At 37.0% G+C, this 19,249-nt stretch overlaps 1 protein-coding gene across 2 annotated transcripts in view; it reads left to right on the top strand.

The window, feature by feature from the left end:
- The first annotated feature begins 15,409 nt into the window (after positions 1 to 15,409).
- The window catches only part of CDH12 (cadherin 12), a 535,924-nt gene continuing 532,084 nt past the window's right edge, over positions 15,410 to 19,249 (top strand). For both annotated transcript variants that reach the window (XM_063400437.1, XM_063400419.1), the window contains exon 1: positions 15,410 to 15,535. The gene's annotated coding sequence lies outside the window, so the exon portion shown is untranslated. The remainder of the gene's footprint in view (positions 15,536 to 19,249) is intronic.

Below are 19,249 nucleotides of genomic sequence, written 5' to 3'. Positions count from 1 at the left end.
GCCCAGGGAAGTAGTGGAATTACCATCCCTAGAGGTATTTAAGAGATGTGGACACATGGTTTAATGGGGAACTTGGTAGTACTGGGTTAACAGTTGAACTTAATGATCCCAATTTTTTTTTAACCTAATAATTCTGTGATTCTATGTAATTTGTGTACAGTTTTTTAGCAAAGATCTAAACGTATCTTTCTGAAATTATTCCTCTTCTGTTTGACTGAGAAATTCACCTGATTTGGAAGCTGTAGCTATAAATCTATAGTATTGGCAGAAGCCTATTCATAAAACGTGGAGATTTCACTGTAAGTTCTGGAGGAAAGTCAATGTTGCAAAGGGAAGTGTAAAATTATTCCTGTCTCAGTGTTATTTTTGAGTCATATATCTCTGCCTTTTATGAACAGCAGGCATATTTGGAAGAATTATGTCTGAGTCATAAATCCCTATTTGCCTGGGACATGACTAATAGGTGTCTTTAACACAGTAAGATGATATTACTGTCTTAGTTTGCAATTTTTTTTAACCTCTGAAGCACGTACAACAGATGAAGTTTAAACAGTACAATGACAATAATCTATGGTCTGTCAGGATGTTGTTACCACCCTCCTTTTCTGGTCCATTGATTCCAGCCAGCAGATGCTGTAATTTATATGAGTCCTAAAATTTATTATTTCAATATTTAGCAAGCACAATCAGCATGGTTGCTTTCAGAACCTGCTGAGTGTGGTGGTCTGTGGGAGAAAAGGAGTGAGTGAGTTGAGGCAGGGAAGGAGGGAGGAGATCATTGTTCGTGCACTCCCTCATGCTGCGTTGGCTGAGCTGTGACCAGGCAAAACAAAAGTCTGTTTAAATGAATAATGTTGCAGCTCTTCCTGCTGTAGCTACCAGCGGGGGCCAGTCTGTTTGTAAGCTATTACCAACCCCTTGTGTTTTGAATAGCTATGCATCTTGAGTGCAAGAAAATAATCTTCAAAAGCTGGTTTCTGTCATCCTCATTGTCTTGTAGAAAAGACAGAGAATAATTCTAACAACACATTTTAGTATTAATATTTAATATTTGTGAATTTCTCTGCTAGTCTACAGGCTGCCAAGCATTGCTTATGAATAGGTTCTGGATTTTACAGAAGAGCTTATTATTACAGTGGAAACAACACTACCTTCTCTACATGCCATTACTGGCTGCCTCCTTGCCACTATCACTATTATTAGCTATTTATCTATTGTAGGTCAGTCTGTGCACTCTTGAATTTTGCATGGTTACACTAGTTGCCCCAAACTTATTCCCCTAAAAAGCCAGTCTCTTCATAACTGTGTATATGTGGGCAATGTTACATGACATGGTGATAAATATTATATTGCATAACAGGAATGAACAATACTTGTGTTTCCTGAACATCCTCAATTGTTCCTGAAAGCATGTTACCTGAAATATTAATTTATCTTGGCTGTGCAATGTGAAAATTCCATTGAGAAGTTTTTGTGGGAAATTTTGATTTTTTTTGTTTTGTTTTGTTTTGTTTTGTTTTGTTTTGTTTGTTTGTTTGTTTGTTTGTTTTGGAATACCGAAGTTGGCACTTCAATATTCGTGGTACGTGATTTATCCTTTAAATCACAATGCATTGTACTTGCTCAGTCAATTAGATGGTCTAAATTCCTACAAGAAAATAACTGTTGAGGAATAATGAATGAGGAATAATATATAATACATCATTAATATGGAAATTAATCAAAATTTATGCAGAAACTCACAAGCCCTTCAGCAATTAGCAGCATTTTTATAAGTAAAATGGTAGCTGTCCAAGTATTTACAAACAACATGCCCTACCACTATTATGGGCCTAACTGATTATATGTATGTGCTAAAGCATCAGCAAATGATGGTTTATGCTGTTCGATCAGTTCTAATTAATTCTAGATGTTCCTCAAGGGAGATTATGTTCAAATGAACTGATTATTAGTAGTGATGAGAGCTGTGTGGTGACAAATGCATCCTTTTCTACAGCCTTCAGGAATTTGGTTGCACATGAAATAAGGCAGTGATCTGTGTATTTCAGTATGACACATAAAAGAGATCTTCTGGTAGAAAAGACCATCACAGGCTTCGTGTATTTATTTCTTCCCCCACTCTTTTAGTTAGAAATAGATAGTGCAAGATAATGCTGCAACAGCCTAAACCAGAAAGTGACTGACTGTGGTTAGTATTCAGCTCACCAGCACCTACCTCCAGATAAAGCATGGTGGTAGTTATTTAGTTTAGTACCAGGTAGGAATTTATATTCTTTACACTGGAGGATGACTTTGTGAGCTTTGGGCTCTGCTTGAAGAGGAAATGCCATCTTGAGGTACCAAAAAGTACACATTTAAAACAAACAGCTGAAATGACAGCAGCTGTTGCCCCCAGGCTGATCAAGCTGAGCACTGGAAAGAATGATTTTATCCCTGTGCTGTAGAGACACTCACTTTCTGATGCAAACAGCTAACATGCAGCATTTCATCTTATAATTGTAGGCAACATGCCACAAACAAAAGAGAAACTGTGCTACTGCATCTGCCAGCCCTTGAAGGCTACAAGTTGTGACACTGGCTGCAGAATTTAGACAATTACTTGAATTCCTTTTAATTTAATTGTGCTAAAGTGTTATAGTGGAACAATCAAAAAGGAACAGCTGTGAGAAAACTGCAAGGTTTTGCTTTGTCTCCAAAGTGAAAACTTCTATGTTATTTTGCTTAATTTTAAATACACATTTAGACATGCTTAGACTATAGACTTCTAGCTTCAGAGATCTAGCTTCCTCAGACACCATTGCTTATTGAGTGCAATCGTCAAATATTCATCCAATGTCTTTGTGATTGAATTTTCATTACTAATATTTTATACTGCTTTTCTACAATGTCCTTTGTAATTATTCCATGTTCTGAATGTTCTTTCTCACAGAATCCCACAGTTTACATATTTTTCAGGTTTTTACAGAGCTTAGAACTATTTTACGTCTTGTGTAGTCAGGAATGGGCTTTGGCTAAAGCAAGGAGATAGAATTAATCAGTGCTTGAAATATACTTTCATCAGAAAGCTAGTTTCCTTTGTCAAGAGAAATTAAACTCCTGGAGTGACTGCAGATGTTGCTTCATGCTACTTTTAATCAAGGATATTTGTTTGAGACTCAACATATCTTTTGAGTAGGCATTGCTTGTCAAATATTTTCATTTTTTATTAAAAGGTTAATTTTGTTTCAGAAATTTATAATTTCTGATCTCATCTGAAAATATGTTGCACTCCTCTTTCCAAAGAACTCTCAGACTGTAGTCTCGGTTCAGAAACAAACTGAGTTACAAGCAGACTGTGTCACTGAGTATGTAGATCAGGAACTTCACTACCAGGCTCCCAGAATGCTTGAAACCCTCCTTCAGGAAGTTTATTATTTTAATTGCATATGTAATCATAAAGGAAAACAACAAACAAGCCTGTTGAAAATTTTCAGATTCTTAATAGAAATGTTCTTCAGGAGCAGTCAAAAGCAATATATTGTGAAAGGTTTCTGAAGAACCACTGAAAAATTCAAAGTGCTTTTTACAAGTTTAAGATAACATACTACTGAGGTAACAAGAAAAAAGTATATAAATTCAAATGTTTGAGTTCAAGTGGAGAGAGAGCAAATAACTTTGCAGAGAAATTGAAATAATTATCTTTTCATTTTGACATATTCTGTGTGTACTGTTGACTCAGTAATCTGTAAGGGAGAGAAAAAAGAGGGAAAATATCCATCTTTGTTGAAGTGTGATTGTATATATACTACTGAGTAGGTGAAATATCATAGTCTTGCTAACAGTAGCTCTCTGTTGGCAATATGTGCACTGGGTTTTTTGACAGAAGTTTATATGGGACCAATGCACTAAAGAAAGTACAAAGCTTTGTGCCTTATACATCATTAAGGATATTTCCAAGATCATATGGTAGTAACGTAGGAATTGCAAGAGAAATGTAACTTTGGTGTCAGACTTTGATTTTGGCTGGCATATAAAATTATCATTTTGGGACCCATAAATATCATAGCAGACCACTAAATAAGAAATGCTCTGAATTCCCATAGAGTTTTGTTATAGCATTCCTACTAATTCAATTTGATCAGCTGAAATTAAATCTGAAGACAGAGTTAATACCAGAAAATACCAGCACTATTTATTTTCATAATGGAAGAAATCAAATGCATTGTTTTAGTGAGGATTCGACTCTGAAAGAAATTCCTCTGGAGGTTAACAGTCCCATGTAAGAGCACTCCTCTGCGGTAATTTCGGTGGAATACCTACAGACATACACTCTATTTAGTTACTACTGTTTTATTCATTGACAATCAGGCTTGCTGAATCTACCATTGCTTTTTCTTCATAGGTTTTCTTTATATTCAGTCAAATTTTATCAGAACATGTCTGCCTCACATCTCTAGCCAGCATGGAGCATGATATTTCTAAAGTATTTCTGTCATTTCTAGGATAGAAAAGTCCAGTCACAGAATACTCCCTTTTATTTTTTCATTCTAAGAAACTGGTATCTTTTCACCTTCCTAAGAAAGTGGCAGTGAATACAGAGGAAGAGGTTTAGAAGCTGGGTTAGAAGCTGAGTATTTTTCTGGCACTGGATAGTTTTGATATTTTGAAAAAGCACTGACGGTTACCCAAATAAGAAGTTTCTGAAATTCTTCTTTTTAAGGTTTATGTTTGTATATCCATTTATGTTGGCTTACTACACATTGCAGTGGTGTGGGTGGCTTGTTTGTATCCATGATAGCTTCTATATACTTCCTCTTTCAAAAGTCAAAGATATATTTCTACTGAGAGTAATAAAGCAAACCCAAAATCTGCTCCAGAGCTACTGCATTTCCTCTGTTTTAGAAATAAAGGATAGCTGATGGATATATGGTCCCCAGTGAGCTTTTACATGCATCTTGGACTAGAGTTTTAGCAGAATCTAACCTCCCTCTGCAGAGAGACATAAGTCTTACTTCTTTAGCTGCTGCTAGCAAGAAGGACATCCTCCATTATCATCAGCTATATGATGCAACAAATTTATTTGCCTTTATAGAGGCAAAATCTTAGTAGACTTTTGTGCTTTACTGTGTTCCTCTCCCAATTCGGTAAAATGCATCGTGATCTCCACAAATTGGTACAATTTCATGGATTAAACATATATTTTACTAGAAGGATGTAGCTAAGAATTATTCGGAACCATTTTTTCAAGATTTATCTCAGCTTCAAGCTTCATTAAAACACTAAGAATATAATAACATTAGAATTTTATCTCAGACATCTAATTTAATCAGAATAATTTCTCGCTCTATTTTTTCAGCTCTATAAACTTGACTTACACAAGTTATTCTTAATGTTTTTCAGTTGCAGTGCAATCAAAATCAAAGCTTTTTAAATGAAACAGAACTGATGGAAATTCCTGTATTTTAAATGATGTTGCTTTCCATTTCCATATTTTATTTTATTTTTATTTTCTTTGCTGTAGTTTTTGTTGTCATTGTTATTGTTGTTGGTTGGTTGGTTTGATTTTTTTTTTTTTAAATCCTGGAAAGACTCTTCCTAATATGTATTTGAATAGGTATGGTGCTAAAACTTAAGAGAAATTGCAATTAAAATATTTTCTTTTCCACCCAGGCAAATTTCCACAGCCTATACACAGCTTCTTAATTACTTGCCGTTTTCAGTTTTTCAGGTATTACTTATGCAATACTATCATTACCTGGCACTAGCAAATTAATACTTTATACTAGGTCTATCTCTATCATCTACTCACTTGTTCTCATTGCTTGAAGGCTGTGTCTTGCAGAAAATTAGAATAAACCAAAAGTGAGTAGAAAGGAACAGATGATATTGAGACAGTCTACCTGTTCATTTGGGGAAAGAAGGAAAACCAATTTTTCACATATTCAAAAAATCAGATATTCTGTGATTTTCTCTGTAAAGAAATAACCTTCCCAGAAATAGAAATAAATAAGGTAGCAGATCCTTGCAAAAATAAGGATTGATACCCACCAAGATACCATTCAGCCAAATCTAAGAGTATTAAGCCTTACCTTTCTCTCCAGCATGGAGCACTGTCCATATGTAAGGGGGACTACAAAATTAGTTAGACATACTATTTCCTTCGTCGTTATAGCATCCCTTCTTACCCATTTCTGGGACCAGGTACCAGACTTTAAGCAGTGTATTTTAATTACTACAGGTATCATAGGATTATAAAATAATATCTTTGCACCCTGTACTACCTTGTCTGTAAATTCTTCTAGTTTTTGTCATGATAAAATAAGTCTGCAATAATTTTATTAGACATGTTCAATGTTCTGAAGCAGAACAACAAGCCCGCATTTCTTGATAGATTAAAATTCTCTTTAATGTTTTTACATAATACAACAATTTCACCTCTCCTTGGAAGTGTGTCTATACATAGCATTAGACCTCAGGGAAAAAGCCTAACAAACTAGTCTGTGTGTGTGGGGTGTCAATGAAAAAAATAACTGTTTGCTTCACAACTCTGTTTTGATTTTCCTGACTCATCTACTTAAAAATGACATAAGGATGTTTCCTTTGGTCCTCATTGTGCTTGTTACATAAAAGGAAGAAGTGGGTTAGGACGCACTCTGTCCGGGGCAGAGACAACTTCTTTTGCTAGCAGTGGTACTAGGTGTTGCCTGCTCAAAGTTCTTTTGAAACTGCAGTGTTGGAAAAAAATGACAAAATTTTCAAGATTTTAAACCTAAATCTTAGACTACTATTTCCGCATTCTCTTGGAAAAGCAAATTGTTCAAGAATACTTCTAACTGAAAAATGGAATGAGAAAATTAACCATTTTCTAGTGTTTGAGACAGATATCAATCAGCTTGCTTCTTTTGTTTCCAAAGCGTGAGTGGCAAAAGAGCCAGGGAGAGGACAGTATGCAGCATTTCAGCAACAACGACAACAACAAAATCCCAGGAGTTTCTTTGATTTCTCGGTTATATGTAAAATTAAGAGAACATGTACTAGTTTCTTGTCTGTGGCTATTAATAAAACTTGCAATAATCTTGAGTAGACAGCTGTATTTTTATGCTGCAACATGCACTTAGACCACATCTGTATAAGCCACTGGATGAATTTTTGTTCCATCTTATTTTTAGTCTTCTTTCAGCTAATGCACTTAGAAGCTAGAGTGAACAGTCTGTGTAAATATACTAAATTTGTGTGAACAGTACTGAACGTTTGTTGAAACAAATTCTGTAAAGCATTTAAAAATGGTAAATGTGTAAGTTTACAGATATGCTACGATGCTATAAGATGCCATTAAAGTTGAAAAAATATACAGTTATTTCCATTCATATTTTCAGTAATATTAATTTGGCTCTGCTCTAAGCCTGATTAATATTCATTATTTAATTTTGCTGGGGACTGTCAAGGATCACTTGTGCTTTTATTTCCAACCTAGTACTTTTTTTTCATCTAGTAATAGTGGTCTGTTTTCAGCAAGATGGATGGATGCACTGGCCTATGTACATCAACAGTAACCAAGGTACAGAATCAAAGAAATAACTCCTGACTAATAGATGTTTTGTGGACTGCAAACATATGTTCTGTGAACATAGGGGTTGGAGGTCCCTGGATGCTTCTCAGGCATCTTTGTGGAGACTACAGAATGAAATACTACTGTGCTATATACTATATTCACTTATCCAGTGGCTGATAAATCTTGCCACCTCCAAAAGCCTTAGGAGAAGAGCGCAGTGAATTTCAGGATGATGTACACAGTAGAAACAAAAGGAAGGGGCACTCTCTGGTTCAGACTGACTGATGTTAGAGCACAAACTGGATGTGAATAGACTAGAGGAAGCAGGAACTTGTTGAATTGCTGTCCCTCAAAGAGGAAGCCAAAATACTCTTTAAGTATTTTTACTCTCTGTAAGCTCTAAATCAACACTTCATCCCTGTGTATGTATGCTCAGGCTCAATGGGTTTTTCCTAACCTGAATTCCAGGAAAAATCATCCAACAGTTTGATAATTATGTGGCACTTTTCAGTGCCCCCATTCCTACTGCTTCACTAGGAAAAATATCCAATCTCCTCCCAGAACAGTTTCTGTCTTAATGAAAGTGTCTGTGTTCACATTTCACATGTTAGTGTAGCAAAAAAAAAATAAATGAGGGAACTTATTAAAAGTTGCAAGAAACTTGTAGAAAGAGTGTGTTGATTTTTGAGGTCAGAATAATAATTGCATGCAGTTTCATCAGTAGATATTAAAACGTTTTCAATAGATACATGTAAAATTCATGCTGCTCTTTTTTGGAGGACTTGCAAACAAGTACGTGATACGACTTTTATAGGGTCTGCCATGCTGTTCCAGTTCAGTGACTTAACACTCATCTAGCCTTTGGCTATAAAACGTATTCCCTCAATTTATTTTCTTTTCCTTTATTATTTCCTTGTGAAAATTGTGCTGCTACTGCTATGAAAACTAATTTTAGATCTACATGTATAAAATTGTTATTCAAGTGTAACGTACATGATTGTAAACACTTGATGGAGATGAGTATGTACATAGTACATAGAACACAGAACACAGTTGCAATCTTAGCAAGGCAGAAACATAATATGAAGAAGTATAAAGAGTGGCTACTTATTGGGAAACATACACAAGTTCATTGTGTTTCTTCAGAGAATCTTTGCCTGGATGTATCATTTAGATAAGTATATAAAATGACAACAGTTTTAATAGTTGCCTCAGAAATTAAAATAACAACAACAAAATGTAACATTGTTTTAAAGATAATGTCTATTGCTTAGAGAAGGCATTGTATTGGGATTTAAGAATTTCTGGCTGCAGGAAAATAAATTTACCTCTCAGTGAGATGAATTCATTGTCTTGTTAGAGATACAGTAAAATAAGAAATGACTAAAAATGGATTACATTAATATGTATGTATTTATAATTGCACTCCTGTAAAAAAGCTTGCAAGAATCTAAGGTTAGTGATAACAACTTAGGGAGATGACTTATCCCCAGAAGAAAACTGATAATTTGCAGGACCACAACAGTTTTGACAGTACTATCAAAATATATAATGTAGAAAATGTATCATTTAGGAAATGTGGGTCAATATAATACATTATTCAAAAGCAAAGTTTGTACAGAAATTAAAAAAAAAACAAAACCATGAACTACTGTCTGTGTACCTTACAGCTGATTTCTGTTCTGTGATAACCACACATAGTTCCCATCTGCACTACTCACATAACTTTGTATTTCTTAATAACTGTTACAGCCTTTGCTGTCCCTCTTATGTTAATAATTCATTTGGTGCTCATGATGCTAATTAAGTTCACACAGAGCCAGGTTTAGTTTGCATCAATTCGACGTATTTCTTAACTGAGTTAGCTATATGATTCTATTTGACTTACTGCTTTTGTGAATGAATCAAAACATGACTCTTTTACTGGAAAGTGAAATGAGTAATCATTTGTATGTGTTGACAATGATGGTGGACAGCAAAGCTGAGTTAGTAGGCAGGCCTTAAATGGGGATAAGCCACAAAGGAAGGATGCAAGAAGATTGTCCTGATGCTTAGTTTCATGTTTTCAGGAGCAGGCCAGGCAAAGTGTGACTCAGTGCTGGAATCACCAGCATGGAAAACTATTCAGCTGGTGAAATCTGCTTTCCCTTTTTTGCAGTCATTATGTCTTAAATACAAGCGTAAATAAAATCCACAACTCCACAGAAAACATTCTAAGAAGTAGTATCAATTGTCAAGTTGAAAAAAACCCAGGTGAATAAACATTTTATATTAAAAGATTTACAAATTAAATGTGATACAGGTTAGGTTTTGTGTCTAAAGGTACATCTTCTGATGGGTAGACAGATAAAAAGCACTACAGTGTGCAGACATATAGACATTGTGGAAAGTAGGCAGTTGGATGAGACAAAGATAGTGGCATAGACATTGACAAATTGAAAGCTTTGTGGAAGGATGTAATAAGAAATAGAGAAGTTCAAAATGCCTCATGCAAACACTGTTCTGTCTCTCATTTCCTGTGTTGAGGATGACAATTAAACAGTCTTGCCTGCACGGTTCAATTCATAGTGTGCTGCTGCACTGATTGCATCTGAGAATTCTCTCTTATGTTTTGTTTAAAGTGCAAGTTTTTTACAGAGGGACTGATTATTAGGATAACAGTATGACAAAGAGAAGAATGGCACTGATCCTGCATAAAGACAGTGCTCAAATTTGAAGGCATTACCTTTGTAATAATCCTCAGGATGTGTCTTACCAGCACAGAGCACAGGAGCCCTATTGTATCCAGTATTAGACATTTAATTTTAGGAAACAGGAAGTCTATTGAATAGAGAAGAGAGAAGAATAAAAAGAATGTTTAGAATCTAGGAAGCAAAAAGTTCTGTGAAGAGAGATGGAAGGAAAATGGATTGTTAGAGATGATATATCTGTATTTCATATCTGCATGATATGAAATATCATAGTGAAAAGGAAGAGAATAATACACATTATGCTAAACCAGAGTATATGTAGAGCAAAACCCAGAGGACTTAAATTTCAGCCAGGCAGTTTCATGTTAAGCACCTGGAAAATCTTTCACTTGTAAATGTAGCTAAAATGTGGAAGAGGCTAGTTGAGAGACTGTGAATTCTCTGTCCTCAGAGATTTCTAGGACAGATTAGACATCATCTGGAAATGACACCTGTCGTTTCTGACTCTGCTTGTGACCTTAGGGAGGGATTTCAAACACTATCCAGCTCTGCTTAGAATAATGCTGGATCTGTGGTTGGTTTCTCTAGATGTCACTATAACAATCTGAATTTAGAACTACAGTAAAACAGAAGTTTGATGCCTACATGGATAACAAGGAGGGAAATCACTTAAGAGGCAGGTTACCATTTTATTAATGTAATGTACTGGTTTAAGTTCAGGGAGGTCTTACTGCAGAAGTTTCAGTTATAGAAGATCCTATAGATTCCTAGTAAGTATACCTATAAAATTAAGCTTTCACTTTGAATCTTGTCTAGAATAAGGTTGGCCCAACAAAAAGAAACTCTCAGGCAAAGACTGCTTGCCTGATCTTACATATACATGTAAATATTTATCAATTAAAAAAGTTCACAAGTGAAATCTCAGATCCTTTTTACCTATGTTGTGCAGCATGTGGGCTTTTAATCCTAGTTTTACATGTGTAGATGAATGAATTCTCCACAGAAATGGCTAAACCTTGAATTCTACCATACACAAGTCAGGTGAGTAAGTAGCTGCATAAATAAATTAATTTTTCCTTATAAATGTGTTTCTATGATGCTACAAGGCTAAAAATCTCTAACTTTGTTTTAGCTGGTGTGGGAAATCTTTTAGACTCTGTAAAGATATTTGTCCAGCTTGCATTTTCTTAACAGAAATCTTTGAAAAAATCCTAGGAGGACTCCAAGCATCTAACAAGAGAAAGAAGAAACTTGAGTTATCTGGACCAGTATTAGAAGAATGTGTGGGGATACAGGGGCAAAATTCATTTATGTTTACTTCTACTGGCATGCAAGGATTTTTTTTTCAAAACAGGGGAAATTCCAGTTCCTCTGGATGCATTTTCTTCCATGCTACATACATTTTCAACTTTAATGACTATTCTTTCATAAATAAGTAGCCCTATCTCCCCTTCAGAGTGACACTAAGAAATGAGCTATTCATGCTTCAGTGTTTTCTAAAGAAACATTTTTAAAAACAAATGGAATTTTAAAACACATATACTTCTTTATGACAGATAGCAAAATTGAAGACTAAAATTAGCAATTTAACTTTGTGGCTCTGCAAGGACTCATATACTCCTTTGTAAATGATACTGGTCTGTTTTCTAGGATTTGGTTTTAACTTTCAATTGTCAAACTTTAAATCAAACTGTAAAGTTGAAATAAAGATAATTTAAAGTGGGTTTTTAAGTGTTGCAGTAGTTTTGTACATAGTATGAGCTGTATTATTGGTATACTCTGTTATAAGGGAATCATTAGACTGAATGAACTTTTTACAGCTACTTCTATGTTATCACTTAAGGAAGTGCAATAACATTTTCCTTGTCACTAGTGAATAGGATTCACAAAGATGAAAATTATACTTGCTGATGATCTCCTTGATTGAAAATATGAAACATCTTCAACTCTTTTCCAGTCACTACACATCTAAACTACTATGCTTGCAGGACACTTTCATGGCTTGTTCACATGGTGGACAAAAAAAGAAATTATTTCATTTTTTTAAGTCCCTAGGAATTATTTCAATGTCACGACACCCACAGCTTTTCACACAACAGAGATAGCACTCCGTGTAAGAGGAGAACCTAGTAGCTTTGATAATCTATACAAACAGCTCTTAGGGCATGAGTTTTTTCTGGTTAACTACCAGCATTTTCACATACAACACAGTAACTGACTGTTTTGAAGAAGCTGGACTTTGAGGAATAGCTCATGTATTGGTTCTGAGCATACACCATACCTGTAAGGGATGAGAGAGAACTACAGGACAGGACTGCTGCAGGACTGGGAGGGCTGACCAGCTGTGGAGGAGGCCATTTCCTTACTATGAATATTAGAATCTTTCATCTTGATGGGCTTGGTGCTTGCTTGGTGCTTGGGAGGAGAAGATTTTAATTTTGCTATGCTCCTTTTTCTATGTGATAGCCCCAGTCTATGAACTCTGGGAAGAGAAATGTCTTTTTTTTGTTGTTTTTTTTTCATGTTATCTAGTGTACAGAAAACCATGCAATGAAAAGCCAGTGTCCAAAAAGGAGACAAAGGAATCCTGCAATTTTATTGAATAAAGGGAGAGGGTCCACTGGGGCACATGCCTGTGGGGTTTTCTCTCTCTAGGTTTCAGAGGGCACAGCCTCTTTTTACCCTAAACTCCCAGCTGAATGCTGTCCTCTTCCTTTCCCCATCGGCTGAGGTACTCGGAAGGTTCAGCCTGCCCGAACCACCTACCACATATCCCCCCTTGAACCTACTGCTTTACCCCAAAGTCCAGATATTCCTGCTTGTGCAGACCCACTGGTCTGTTCCAGGAGCCACGCTGTCTGAGCTCTGCAACAAACCTGCTGCCCAAAGTTAGTGGAGATATTGAGACCCATTTCAAAGACGTTAACACCCATCCACTCATCCATTAAATTGTTGACCATTGTAAAGACATTAGACACATCTTCTCTATCACTAGGAATTTGGCTTTAGGAAGTATCACAGCTACATGTAGTTTGATTTCAATTGTAAAATAGTGTGTGGGCAAAGACAGAGACTTTGAAATTGTCAGCTTGTTAGCTTACCCTAACATCTGTGGTTTTATGATTTTCTGTCTTGCTGGAAAGCTCACCAATCTCCTGCAATTGGACAGCAGTATGAGGTCTTTTCCAAAATATAGCCAGTTGTGCATATATGTGTGTACATATAGAGATGCACAATATGATCACTTTGGTAATGTCTCTTGTGCTTCTGAACTTTATGATGTTGGTGTGCCTCACATATACTGCATACTTTTTATTTCTTCAGGACATATTCCGCCTACCTTCTACTCTCTGCAGAACATTCTCTGACTTGATCTGAGAAGCACACATGAGCAGACTGATAAAGACTTTTTAAGGCTCCTCCAGTGATAAACTATGGATCAGATGTATTTTTCTTTTGCAGGTACCATGCTCAGAGGTGGCATTACATTGGGGGAGCAATTCCCTGAAAGTCAGGGAGCTCAAAGCTGTCCTGCAGCCACTACCAGAACACCCTACCCCTACCCTACCCTACAAGAACACCAGCTCAGCACACCCTACTCTGTTCTACAATTTACTCTTGGAGAAGAGGGCTGCTGAAGCTGAGACTAGAGGTCATACAAATTATTCTAACAGGCTGCAAATGGCCCATGAACCTGAAGAAAATCCATCCTGAACTATGACTTTGTAATGCAGAAAATGTTCCTTATTTTGACTGAGAGGAAGGCCTTACCACATAGGTGATAGCTGCTTTGTGTTTCCCCGAGTAGTTAGGCCTGTTTCTCTATTTGACTAAAATTAATGAAGTTGCTGCTTGCCACATTAAAGTCCATGCATGTATCTGTAATTTATTTGCCTGTCCCTGTCAAATGAATATTATGTTATATATAGCACTGCACTTTTTTCAGCTAAATTGAGGGAAACTCAAGTGTGTTTTTACTAGGCATACTATCTTATTTGTAAGTAGAAACTTCAGAATATTGAAATGCTATGATAATTATATTATGCATAGGGAAGGGGAAGTGCTAATGTCATGTCTCACTTATATCTGTGTATTTTAGCCAGGTGCATTTTATTGAAAAATTAATTCTTTTTAAAATGTTCTATTTTTGCAGTAATTCATGTAGTGTACCTTTTACTTTAAGTCAGAAAAGCAGATTCTCAGGCTGAACCTATTTTAAAACAGTTCTTGCCTTCACATAAACACCAAGAAACAAACAAGAAGGTGGAGTATTTACTATGAGAGTCCAGAAATAAAGTTGTAAGGCTCTACAAGTAAAGTTATTTCTTCAAATGTAGAACATTCAATGTCCTTGATAAAATGGTGAAGTCATATCTACTAAATAAAATTCAGGACTGGCCAAAATAAAAATCTCTCTTCTCTAGGTATGTTACTGTATATGGCACTATTTAAGTTCTTTTTTCTTGTTGGATTGAAATACAGGCATATTTTTGGTCAGAAATGGGGTGAGGAGGGGAAAATGATGTCTGGAGGATAGATTGGAGGACAGATTTTGGTTTGGGGGGCGGAGGTTGCTTTTGTGTGTGTTTAGGTTTTTTATGTGGGAGACCTTTTTTTGTTTGTTTGTGGGGTTTTTTTGGGAGGTAGGGGGGCAGGGGGGGGTTTGTCATGCCCTATATTTACTAGATTGCAAAAACATCATCCTCTCAGTCAGTCAGTTGATTGCCAGGTCGGGCATTTTAGTTTTCTCACTGAATGTTACCCAGCTTTAAAGCGTCCAGGTGGGGATAGTTTGGACAGTCAGAGCTTGCCTTTTTTTTTTTTTTTTTTTTTTTTTTTTTTTTTTTTTTTTTTTATGCAAAAATAAACAATGAGATTATCCGGAGCTCCAAAAGCACAGGGTGGTTTTCAAGCAAGGGGTTAAAACTACTTTTCACAACTCCCAACATTTCAAATGCAGACGGTGTATTTTTGTGGGAGGGGGTTACCGAGAGGGAATCCTCAATACCAATTGGCTGCTCTCTATCAGCTGCAGCTGAGCTCAGGCTGCTGCTCAAGTGCGGTGTTGATCTGAAGGGTAAACGTGTAGGGAGCCTCAGAGAGCGATCCAGCCGTGTGTGAGAAGGGAACCGACCTCTTCCAGTACGAAAGTGGTTTCTACCTGCCCGTGCCGCCCGCGCCATCCCTCGTGAATGAAGGGGAACACGGGAGGGGGCAGTTTGCCGCTACAGCGACCGAGCCAGCGAGGTGCTGCCGCCGTGGGGGCTGCTGCTGCTGCTGCTCTGCCTGCTGCTGCTGCAGCTCCATGTAGCAGGTAAGGCGGCTTTTCCCGGCGAGGGGGAGGCGGAGAGGCCGGGATGGCTCGGCGGTGGCCGGGGCTGTGGCGGGGCCCCGGGCGCCGGGGGACGCTGCCTTGGCGGAGCGGCGGCGGGGGCGAGCCGAGCAAAGCCCGAGCGTGCGGGTTCGGCAGCCTCTGTTCCCCGCGCATCCCGGTCTGGAACCGCGAAACTTCAGTAAGTTCCAAACAAAGTGTGCGAGCCCGCAGTGCCCGAAGGGAGAGGGAGCAGTGGAGGGGGAGGAAGGAGCCGCACTGTCCCCTTCCCGCTGTGCAGGCGCCCAGCCCTCCACCAGGTCGGGCAGTGGCTCCGGGAGACCCGGGATCGTGGGTGGCACCGAGGTGTGGGTGCCGCCACTTGGGCTGTGCTGGCGCTGAGAGCGGGGCTGACAGAAGGGGAAATACAGCGTGCCAAACCGGGCACCCAGTTAAAAGGGAAAAAATAGCTAAGAGATGGTGTGAAACTCGTGGGACTGGAAGTGTATTTGCCGTTTTTTATGTCCCCATTTTTTTTTTAAGCGCTCAGTACTCTGTGTGTGAATACGGGGTTGGGGGGAGGATTTCTGCAGCATTGACGTTTAAAGTAATAAGGTTCAATTAAAGGAAAGAAGGTAAGGAATGTGAATTCGACTTGAAACAACTTTGAAAACACCTGAGCAGCCTCCTCCCTGAAAATAAGGAAAAAAAAAAAAAAAAAAAAAAAATAATAATAATAAAAAAAAAAAAGGCTCTGCAGAAATAAAATAGTGGTAAGAAATAAAATTTAGCCCTGACATGAGATTTTCAAATGTGATCCATGATCTATCGTTATAATGTTTCAAACTGATCTTCCACAAATTAATCATGTGATGAACAGTATGACATGCATAATCTTTACACGTTTAATAGTGGGTTTCTAAACGTTTTAATAGTGGGTTTTGCTCTGAATTACAAATCATGCTGCAAGTGTGCCTATGACAGCGATGTGTGAATGTACTTACCTTGAGTATTTCACATCATTTTTGATATGAATGGCTATGTGGCTTTGGTATTTCAATTCTTAATATTTAATCTAGCATAAGGAGGATACATGTTTCTTGCCTTTTAAATACTCATTTCAAAGCATGCTATGGTGTGGTGGTGATGATGGACTTCATGTAAATTTCTGTGTTTAGTAAGTGATGGTTAACTGGGTTTTTTGTCTGGATCTGCAAATATCTGTAGAGAGCTAAATAGGATGCTGGATAACATCAATGAATGGTTGAGATTACCAGTATTTCTTCCTCTATTTTCAAATTCAAATATAAATAGCAAAACCCAAGCAACTCAAGAATACTAAGTAGGTCTTATTATAATGCACCTTTTGCTGTGCATGTGATTGCATTTCAGATTCAAAGTAAATCAGTATTAAAGTATTTCCATGAAACCATGATTTTATGAAATTAACAAATTTGTCAGGACATCTTTATTTCAGTCTTCTGAACATGTTAAACCTTTCATTGATCACAGTGTGTTTTCAGGAGGTTTCAAAGCTGCTCACAAAATATTTTCCCAGATATAAAAGCTGATGGTTACATTGCAGAAGTCATAAGCAGTTAATTACTAAACTGATTTGAGTGCTCCAGAACATTTCAGCATGCAAACCCAAGTCTTCCAAAACAAGTGATCAAACTAGTTACCCGATGTTGCTCCTTTTAGAGATTGAGGCTCCTGTGGGAGATGGTAAGGGGAACAGATTCTCCTTTGGGGAAGCAATAAACAAAATATTTTGTTTTGAAAAGACTGTTTTATAAGCAAATTTATTTTGTCTTTCTTGCATCCGTCCCATAGATGACATTCACCCTTAAGTTTGCTTTATTTCGATTAATTTGTGTCTGTCCTGCCCCCCTCTCTCCCAACTGTTCTGAATGTCAGGTCTATGGTATTTGTTTACCCACTGTGCTGGAGGGATCTCCCACCATTTCTGTTCATAGTACATAGACAGAGTTTGCTCAAAGTGTTCGATACTTTTTATTTTTTTCTTCCAAATATGTAAGGAGAAATAATATTTCAGTTGCAATGACATGCAATAGAGAATAGATAACCGAATAACAAATATGAAGGCTACAGCTGTCTCGCTGTATGCAGTTTCTCATTTTGTACCCATCAGTTGGAGTTATGTTCTTCTGAAGAAAAACATGACTCGTAATCAGTATTCAGAAGGAAAGCAAATGCTTATTTTGCTTTCTTTCAACCTTAAATAACCCATTAGTTCAATAGCAGTGCTTGAGATGATTAAAAAATTTTATAGGTTAGCAAATTCCTAAATTACCTTTCCTTAAGTGAGTTTTGGACTGACAGCTTTTTCAGTATTCACATTATTTTAAATATTTTGTAGAAGAGAATGTTTTAGAAATCATTGACACCTGTGGAATAGGAAAATGTTGTGATGTTTTTGTCTTTATTTGGATGCTACTACCACAGTATCTTAAAAGTTTGGTTATAAATGTTTCATAAAAGGATGCAAAGTTTTGCTTAAGTAAGTATTTAAACAGTTATTACAGAATTAGAGAAGGGAGTAACTTACATGTAACTGGGCAAAGGACCATTATCAATTTTTTCAAATATTCTTATCATCACCCACAGCTCAGGTAAATTGCCTTTAATATGTTCAGGGGATGTGCTAGTGCCATATCAACTTTCCTAAACTATTCTGACATGGACATGCAATGTGAAGTCTTACAGTAAAACACAGCAGATAAAGTCCGGGTGGAACATTGTGTCGTCTTTATGTAATGAAGCAGAGGCTTAGGGGTCGGTATGGTGCTGGCTGTAGGAGACAGCCACTGATGTACATGAAACCACCTCATTGCTGGGCAGCAGGGCTCTCCTTACCATGTGCCTGCTGAAAAACTGGCAAAACACTCATAATTTCTTGTGCGATGACTGAGTCTTAAATTGTAACAAGAAAGATTATTCAGAGCACAGTTTTCTCATTAGGTGTAACATCATAAACACCAGCTTTCTTGAGAAAGCCATCTAAAGGGAATTTCTGCACATACATTTTTGCACAACACTGTCTGCCCAGAGGGATCTCATACCTTTTGCTCTGGAATGAATTGCTTTTATTTATCCTTATACTTTTGAAGATCATGAGAGAGTGCATGTACTCATTACAACTCTTTTCCTTATTTTCTAGCTATAATAAAATAGTCTGAAACAACAAAGAAGATATTTCAAGTTTAGATATATTTATTTTAAAAGCATTACTTTTTGTCATATATTCTACTTCTAACTCCAACAACATGTACCAGTTTTATTATAAAAATATTCAAAGTTTACTATAACCTTTGCCTCTATTGCTTATATTTCCTTACCAGACAACATTATTTATTGTTATTAATACTTACATTATTTTTAGTAGTGTAAGTCTTATACTGAGTACTGTGTGAAATCATTTTGTGATGACAGCTGGCATTTTGATTAAGTTACAGCAGTTGTCCCATTCACAGCCATAAGGCTTTGAACAATGGTTGTGTATATGTATTGCTGTTGAGCATCTCTCTTTCTTTTAGGAATACCAAACTGTTTTCAGAATATTTTTCTTAATATTGACAAACAGTGATACGTGTGTGTGTATGTGCTGAACTATATGCATATCCAGAAAAAGGCAATGAAGCTGCTGAAGGGTCTGCAGCACAATTTAGGGGCAGCTGAGAGAGCAGAGGTTCTTTA

The sequence above is a fragment of the Prinia subflava genome, chromosome 1 (assembly GCF_021018805.1).
Source record: "Prinia subflava isolate CZ2003 ecotype Zambia chromosome 1, Cam_Psub_1.2, whole genome shotgun sequence".
Taxonomy (NCBI): domain Eukaryota; kingdom Metazoa; phylum Chordata; class Aves; order Passeriformes; family Cisticolidae; genus Prinia; species Prinia subflava.
This window is presented reverse-complemented; position numbering and strand designations above follow the sequence as displayed.